The following is a 9,218-nucleotide window of genomic DNA, read 5'->3' as shown; positions in this document are numbered from 1 at the left end:
AAGTGTGGGCATTGTGTATTGGTCAAGTGTGGGCATTGCGTATTGGTCAGTGTGGGCATTGCGTATTGGTCAGTGTGGGCATTGTGTATTGGTCAAGTGTGGGCATTGTGTATTGGTCAGTGTGGGCATTGTGTATTGGTCAAGTGTGGGCATTGTGTATTGGTCAGTGTGGGCATTGTGTATTGGTCAGTGTGGGCATTGTGTATTAGTCAGTGTGGGCATTGTGTATTGGTCAGTGTGGGCATTGTGTATTGGTTCAGTGTGGGCATTGTGTATTGGTCAGTGTGGGCATTGTGTATTGGTCAAGTGTGGGCATTGCGTATTGGTCAGTGTGGGCATTGTGTATTGGTCAGTGTGGGCATTGTGTATTGGTCAAGTGTGGGCATTGTGTATTGGTCAGTGTGGGCATTGTGTATTGGTCAAGTGTGGGCATTGCATATTGGTCAGTGTGGGCATTGCGTATTGGTCAGTGTGTGTGTGGTGTGCATTGCGTATTGGTCAGTGTGTGTGTGTGCATTGCGTATTGGTCAGTGTGTGTGTGTGCATTGCGTAGCGGTCAGTGTGTTTGTGTATTGGTCAGTGTGTGTGTGTATTGTGTAGCGGTCAGTGTGTTTGTGTATTGGTCAGTGTGTGTGTGCATTGCGTAGCAGGCAGTGTGTTTGTGTATTGGTCAGTGTGTGTGTGCATTGCGTAGCGGTCAGTGTGTTTGTGTATTGGTCAGTGTGTGTGTGCATTGCGTAGCGGTCAGTGTGTTTGTGTATTGGTCAGTGTGTGTGTGTATTGTGTAGCGGTCAGTGTGTTTGTGTATTGGTCAGTGTGTGTGTGCATTGCGTAGCGGTCAGTGTGTTTGTGTATTGGTCAGTGTGTGTGTGTATTGTGTAGCAGTCTGTGGGTAGTGTAGTGGTCAGTATAGGAATCAGGTAGGTTAGTGTGGTGTGTAGTGGTCAGTGTATTGTATAGTGTAGTAGTCAGTATACGAATCAGGTAGGTCGGTGTGGTGTAGTGGTCGATGTAGGAATCAGGTAGGTTAGTGTAAGGGTCAGTATAGGAATGAGATGAGTCAGTGTATTGTAGTGGTCAGTATAGGAATCAGGTAGGTTAGTGTGGTGTGTAGTGGTCAGTGTATTGTATAGTATAGTTGATTGTGTAGTGGATAGAAGATTGTATAGTGTAGTGTTCAGTATAGGAATCGGGTAGATTAGTGGTCAGGTTGGTCAGTACTAGTGTAGGAAGGGACAGGACTCAGGGAGTGCGAAAAGTCCACAGGTTAGGGGGGGGGGGCGCAAATTACTTGCCTTGCCCCGGGCGCTGACAACCCACGCTACGCCACTGAGCAGCATTGTATTCAGACAATGAGTCACTTATAGCAGACCGAGCCCTCCGACCTCCTCCACCGCTCCAGCCCACTGCCCAGCAGCAGTCCATTGACCTCGGCTCAGCTGGACCCGGTCCGTCCCAACCTCCGTGTCCCGCTGCCTGCACTGCAGTGGACCTCCTCTAGGGCCCAGAGGTGTCTAGGCTCCAGTCCTGTCACCTCCTCAGGTAAAGGGGTGTAATGGAAGAGTCGAGAGTGTCTGCCAGGGAAGAGTATGCAATGTCAGCCCTGACTGTGTGCGTGGCTTCCTCTGTACATACCGCACACACTGTCACATGCTGCATGTAGGCTTTGCGTGCGGGGAGGGTCGGGGGGCCTCCATGTCCAATTTGCTTGGGGCCCCCAAATTCCTTCAAACGGCCCTGGGTGGATGCGTGAGGGCATGGCTGTCCCAAGTTAAAGAAAGGTGCTTTCCAATCACAGTGACAATAATACTTCAAAGTGGTCCATGAAATGTCACGTTAATGATTAAGGCAAATCTGCACAATACAGAGAATCAACCACACAGCTGAGGCTGCTGAGAAAGGGACTGGGGAATCTGTGTCCCTAGTCCCTTTCTCTGTCTCAAAGGGGAGATGTCAGAGGTCTGTTAAGACCACTGATATCTCACCAAAGCCCCCCAACAGGGCTGATAAAAAAAATAAAATAAAAAAAAATATTGTAGAAAATAATAAAAAAAATCAAAGAAAAAACACACTCACACGGTCCACCCCCTTCAAAAAAGAAAGCATTATAAATAAAAAAAATTGTAAAAATAAATAAATAAAACTACGGACACATGTGCCACTGTCACATGATATTTTTTTTTTTTTACAAATAATTTGGTGTTTTTATTTTGAAAAAATAAGTAACATACAGATTGTATAAAAAAAATACAAATACAACACGTACAGACGGGGTCGGGCACATACAGGAAGCATTACATACAGTAGACAATGGAAGCACAGTGCAGTTAACATCCTAGAATCGATAGGCAGTCATGAGGACACAGGGACAGAGGAGAGCGACGGGACCAGCCATACACACAAACATAGTTCACAAATGGGCCTAAGGGGATGGTCAGCAAGTTCAATCAGACAGGGCATTGCAAGTAGCAGCATTTTCCGCCCAGTCATCCCACACCTTGGCGTACTTGGCCGGGCACCCCCTATGAGCATAGATTTCTCTCTTATACGATAACACAGAATTAACCGCGACTATCCACTCCTGGACAGTGGAGGCACAAAGCCATTTACGAGCTATCAATAGTCGTGCCGTAAACAGCGACTCCTGGAGGAATATTTTGTGGTATTTGTCCGAGTCAGGGTCTGGGAACACCCCCAGCAAACATTGCTTGGGGCACAGCGTCAGGGGAGACCCCATTTCGTCATGTATGAATTTCACGATCTGTGTCCAGTAACCCTGTATGACCGGGCAAGACCACATAAGGTGAAAAAAGGTGCAGGAGGCTCCGTCACATCTGGAGCACAGTGGGCTGTACCCCGGTTTGTATTTGGCCAGACGGGCGGGGGTCAGGTACGACCTGTGTAGTATATAAAGATGGATAAGACGATCCGAAAGTTTAGGGAGACTTTCTTAGTGGCATCCAGGGCATCCTCCCACTCGTCATCCTCCAGCTCCCCCACATCCCCGGACCAGCGGTCTTTAAGTTTATAGGCTGAAACCACGGCGTAAGGCCGAAGGAGAGAATTGTAAAGGATCGAGATCAACTTGCGAGAGTCCCGCCCCATTATGGTGCAAAGCACCTCAAGTTGTTCAACACCCGGGGGTGTGTTCCCAAACTGGGCATGGAGGGCGTGTCGGAGCTGGAGGTAACGGAAATGCATGGAATTGGGTAAACCAAAGTCATCTTTGAGCTGTTGGAACGATTTTAAAATAGGACCATGGTATACGTCGGATAGGTACCTCACTCCCCGGTCAAGCCAGAGAGCCCGGTCTGGGATGGAGAGCAGCTCACTCAAACCCGGGTTGTCCCATAGGGGGGTATAGGAGTGGGTGGCCGGTGCCTTCAATTTTCGACCCACCACCTCCCAGATCTTACAGTGGTGATAAAGCAAGCCCTTGCGGCTACCCGCCGTCCAAGCACCCCCCAGGTCCCGAAAGAGGACCTGGAAGGGGTGAGTGAGGCCAGGAGCACGGTGAGAGCATAGCAATGCGAGGTAGCGATCCCGATCATGTTTGTCAAAATAAAAAAAATGAGACAGTTGTGCCGCCAAATAATAAAAATTAAAGTCGGGCAACGCTGCTCCACCCAATTCAGTAGGGTTTTTCAATATTTGCCAGGAAAGCTTATGTCTAGAGGAGCCCCACACGAACGAGTTGAGAATCGAGTCAATGGTCTTAAAAAATTTAAGAGGAAGGTAGACAGGGGAGTGCCACAGTATATAGAGGAATTTGGGGAGTAGGACCATCTTGATTAGGTTCACTCGGCCCATTACACCCAGGGGCAACCTGGCCCAGACCTGTGTTTTGGACTTAAGGAACGTCATCAGTGGCTCTATGTTTAGGCGGACAGTCTTCAGGGGATCTAGAAATCTGGATCCCGAGGTATTTCAGGGAGCTAACTCTGAGAGGAGAAGATGCCTGGATCTCGGAGGGTACGCTCACATCAATGGGGAGGATCTGGGATTTATCCCAGTTGATCCTCAGGCCAGAGTGGTGACCGAAGTGTTCAATGATCGCAAGTGCATTTCGCAGGGAGTGGCCCGAGTCAGCCAGGTACAAAAGCATGTCGTCTGCATAGAGACTGACTGTTTCCACCAGATCCCCCCTGCTGAGGCCCCCGACGCCCGGGTGAGCCCTGAGGGAAGAGGCCAAGGGCTCCACCGCCAGGGCATACAGCAGTGGGGAGAGGAGGCACCCCTGTCTCGTGCCCCTAGAGAGGGGAAAAGGGGCAGAGATCCGACCATTGACCAAGATCCTGGCACTCGGGTTCTGGTAAAGAAGGGTAATCCACTTGATAAAATTGGGCCCGAATCCAAAGCGCCCTAGGCATTCCCATAAATAGTTCCATTCTACTGAGTCGAATGCCTTAGCGGCGTCTAAGGACACCACAACTCTAGAACCCATTTGGTCATGTTCCGCTTGCAAATTCATATGGAGTCTACGCAGATTGTATGCCGCGTTCTTAACAGGCATAAATCCAACCTGGTCAGGGTGAATTAGCGTGAGGATCACCTCGTTTAAGCGTAGTGCCAGGATCTTGGCTAGGATTTTGATGTCCAGCTGGAGAAGGGATATGGGGCGATAGGATTCAGGGAGTTCTAGATTTTTGCCGGGTTTGGGGATAAGTACTATATAGGCCTCGGTCATAGAGGCAGGTAGAGATCCTGATTGAAAAATATGGGAAAACAGTTCGTGGAGCCTAGGCACCAGGGATTCACTATACGTCGCAAAAAATTCAAGGGGGAGACTGTCCGAGCCCGGCGCCTTGGAGGAGTTAAGCAGGGAGATTGCACGCGCTATTTAATCCGTCGTGATAGGGGCCTCCAGGGTTTCCACATGGGAGCTCGAAAGCACGGGTAGCTCTATGTCAGCCAACAGCGCAGCCGACACCCTCCCTGGAGCCACAGCCCCAGATGAGTACAACGACGCAAAAAAGGAACGGAATTCCCCAACCACCTCGTCCGGATCAGTGATCAGCACTCCAGCAGCGCTGCGGAGAGAAACCACCGTAGGGGGTCTATGATCTAGATGGGCCAGATAGGCCAAGAGTCGTCCAGCGCGCTCTCCACACTCGTATACCCTCTGTTTGCTATAGAATATCTTCCTTTCTGTCCTCTCAAAAAGAAGGCCACTCACCACCCGGGACTGTAACTTTAGCACGTCAGCCGTGGACGGGGAGGGAGCAGAAATAAAAGCCCGCTCCGCCTCGGCCAGGGACTTCTCAGCCTGTTCAACCACCCTAGACGAGGCTTTCCGATATCGGGATATCTGTTGGGATAGAAACATTCGGGCATGGGATTTGAAGGAGTCCCAGACCACTTCAAAGGGTGCGGTACCCCTGTTGGTCTGAAAGAAAAGATCCCATTCGGCACCGGCCTCCTCTAAATCAGGGACGACCGATAACCAAAAAGGATTGAGTCTCCAATTGTAGGTGGAGGGGGGGACTTGGTGCGGAGCTCTATCCAGTATGAGGCGTGGTCAGAGAGGACGCGGGGGTTAAACCCCACGGCTCCCAAGACGGGGAGGAGGGCGCGGGAGACAAGTATTAGGTCAATCCGCGACATGGAGCCGTGTGTCAAGGAGAAGCACGAGTAGGTCCTATCCAACGGATACCGGTGTCTCCACGTATCCACGAGCTCCAGGTCGAGGAGGAGCCTACCAAACCTAGTCTGAGCAGGAGAGGGGCGGTCAGAGGGCGTCAGGGACAGTCTATCCAAGTCACTGTTGGTAACATTGTTAAAGTCCCCCAACCAAACTGCAGGCACATTAGGATATTGAGACATAAACCCCAACCCCTCCGTCAATACCGAAAATTGAAAAGGGGGCGGTATATAGACAGCGAGAATAAGGAGTTCCAAACCGTGCACCTTAGCGTGTAAAAATAAAAATCTACCAAGGGGGTCAGACCGGAGCGTAAGTAAAACAAATTGTGTGGATTTAGCAATAAATATAGCTACACCTCTAGAGTTTGGTGTGTGTGGAGCCTGGTACACCCAGCCCACCCATGGTTTCTTCAAAGTCATCATGAGCTGGCCCGTTAAGTGAGTCTCAACCAACACCATAATCTCTGCTCGCTGAGCTTTCAGATAGGAGAGAACTGCATTGCGCTTTGGGCGGGCCCTAAGGCCCCGTACATTCCATGTCAAAAATTTCACAGCGGGCATAATGGGCAAAAGCAGGCATCATCGGTCCAGATGCCCCCGAGCCCGTGCGCAGGCGCCCACAGCCACCCCAATTAGGGGAAAAGCCGCGAGAGCCTCCCACAGAGCCCAGGGCATCCGGGCAAGGAGGCATAAACATGAACCAATAAACAGCATCATAAGACATATTATCCCGCACCCCACCCGACAATCTCCACACATCAACATACGTGTCATTCTGCATTACACCAACATCGAGCAAAGAAGAAAAAACAACCACAGTAACAAACTGATCACAGAACATGTGATATAAACTGTTGGAGGCACTGGGGTGTCCGGGCACGCGGCCCACCACAAAACAGTGTGGCGCAAACTGCCGGGCCCGGCCAGAACAGGGAAACCGTGCTTGAGTCAGGGAGCCTAGACTCCCAATAATAAGAACAGCAGAGTCCAAGGGGGCATCTGCAACTAAGGGGACGAACAAACGCTGGAAAACCAGCAGTGGTGCAAGAGGTGAGGCCCCCAGCCCTTGAACCCCATATGCATGTCTAGAAGGGGAAAGCAAGGATATGGAATTATGAGTTCTCGTCCTAGGTGCCAACACGGGGGGGCAGCTCGTCAGCCAGAGACGGTTAGGTAAGGCATCAATGTAGCTTCCACAGCATAGCGTTCATGGGGGAAAATAGAGGACGGGGAGGCCAGGGGTGGTACAATCAGGATGGAGCACCGGTAAGGCGAAGGGAGGACGGGTGAAGAAGGATGGGGGTGCGAGTATGGGGGTGAGGCTGCAGGGAAGGCGACACATGGGACCATGCCCGGGGGCACACAACGGGCAGCAATGTTTCGGGTGCAGGATAGAGGGCACAGTACCTGGTATTCGGGCAGTGTCAACAGCCATGGCGTCACAAGAAAAATTCCGTACCACCGGAATCGTCAGCCGCAAACCAACTGGAGGGTTTCTCAGGCCTGCATTGGGTGTTTGGGCGGCAGCCTCACATTCTCCAGCCATTCGATTACAGCCTCGGGGGAGTCAAAGAAATGCGTGCGATCCTCACCGACAACCCGGAGCCTAGCCGGAAAGAGCATGGCATAGGTGTAATGGCGGCTCCTAAGTTGGCGCTTGGCTTCAGTGAAGAGGGCCCTCTTCTTCTGCACATCTGCAGAAAAGTCCGGGAAGACCCGGAGCTCGACATTCCTGAAGGGGATGTTTCCCTTCAGCCTGGTAAGACGGAGCACAGCATCCCGGTCCCGGAAATTCAATAGCTTGGCTATGAACGTGCGCGGCGGGGCTCCCGGAGGAGGGGGTTTAGCAGCCAGCCTGTGGGCCCTCTCCACCACAAAGGATAAAGAAAATTCCTCTCGGCCAAACGTGGACGTTAGCAGGTTCTCCAAAAACGTTGGCGGGTCAGGGCCCTCTGCACCCTCAGGCAAGCCGACGAACCGCAAGCGGTTCTCCATGTCGTCTTGCTTCGCCAGGACCATGGTGAGCTGGTGCTGCAGGCGTTCAGTTATGACCTGTAATGGCGGTATCTAGTCCTCCACGCGGCCGACGCGGGTCTCCGGCTTCGTCACCCGGTCTCTAAGTCTCTGCATGTCCTGTCTGATAAGGGAGACATCCACCTTCACCTCCTCGATTCTGCAGGTCAGGGAGCTCTTACAGTCCGAAATAGCCTCAAGGACTCTCGCTTGGTTTGGTCGGCCGCCGACCCCCTCGTGTGCAGAGGAGCCGGCGCCATCTCCCTCTGCAGCCTCCTTGTCTGGCATTCGGAATTTGGCGAGCTTAGCGATCGCGTCCGAGGATTTTTTGGGTGGCGACATGCTCCTCTCGATGTAGGGTGTAAAGTACCCTAAGTTAAACAGTTTATCAGGCAATAACAGCCCCAGGATGATCAGTTACGGATACTGGACGAGCGGAGCTCCCACGAAACACTCCTCACACCATGCCAGCCAGGCCACGCCCCCCGGTCACATGATATTTTAAAAAAGTATCGGTAATCGGTATCAGCGAGTACTTGAAAAAAAGTATTGGTACTTGAACAACCCTAGCCTGAACCCTCTTCCACTGTTTTCAACGCTGATCCTGAAGTAGTGACTGTTTCCTACACGCTGACACTGCCATCGGCTGCTACCCCGATCGCGTCACCGGAGGTAAGCGACAATGAAAATAAAGAGAGTTTGCCTGCTGCAAAAGTAGATGCTACAACCGACACCCACCTGCAAGTAGACATGACAAGGTCAGTACTCTTGTTGGAGAACGTGTGTGTTTGCCTGCGGAAGAGTATGATACCTCTGACATTGACTCTTCATCCGATGTTGGGGATGACAAATGGTTTGAGCCAGAGCTGCCCGAGTCTCAGTGGGGCAGAAACTCCCGCGCTTTCAAAACTCGCAAACATAAGAGACGCTCTGGGGATGCCGCGCCACCGGCGGATGTCCTGCAGCTAACCTGGGGAATTGCTGTGCCAAGCACCAGTGTTGTTAAGGAGATTGTCCCCTTGCCTGCTGCTTTGCCTGTTATAAAAACGCCATTGTCATGCCAGGACTTGGACATCCCCGTACCTTGCCGAAACTGGCCCGTCTTCAGCACATCGTTATGAAGAAGGTGGCCCAGAACTAGGGGTGGGAGTTCCCCTACGTGCCTCCAGCTCTCATGATGCTGATAGAAAGGATGAGAGAGGACTGGTGCAAGGATGCAATTTGGGACTACTTGGAAGTACCAAAGGCCGATTGCGGCACTGAATACACATTCCGGCCACCGGTTTGAGGGCTGCCTGAAGGAGTGGAGCCCTGATCGGTACATTTACAGTGACAAGGTGGTTCTCAAATGTCCCGGAAAAGTGGATCAAGTTTATTCCATAACCACCACAAACAAGAGAGGGGACATCATCACTTTGCCTGACCCAAGATTCTACAAGTATGTCCAATGCCTACAGTGTCACTTTTGTTTGCTGCTTTTAAAGAAGCTTGAACGCCCCTTTTCAGTTTTTGTTTTTATTTCCACCGAATCGACATTTGGTTGTAATGTGCAGAACTTCGGG

The sequence above is a fragment of the Rana temporaria genome, chromosome 11 (assembly GCF_905171775.1).
Source record: "Rana temporaria chromosome 11, aRanTem1.1, whole genome shotgun sequence".
Lineage (NCBI taxonomy): Eukaryota > Metazoa > Chordata > Amphibia > Anura > Ranidae > Rana > Rana temporaria.
This window is presented reverse-complemented; position numbering follows the sequence as displayed.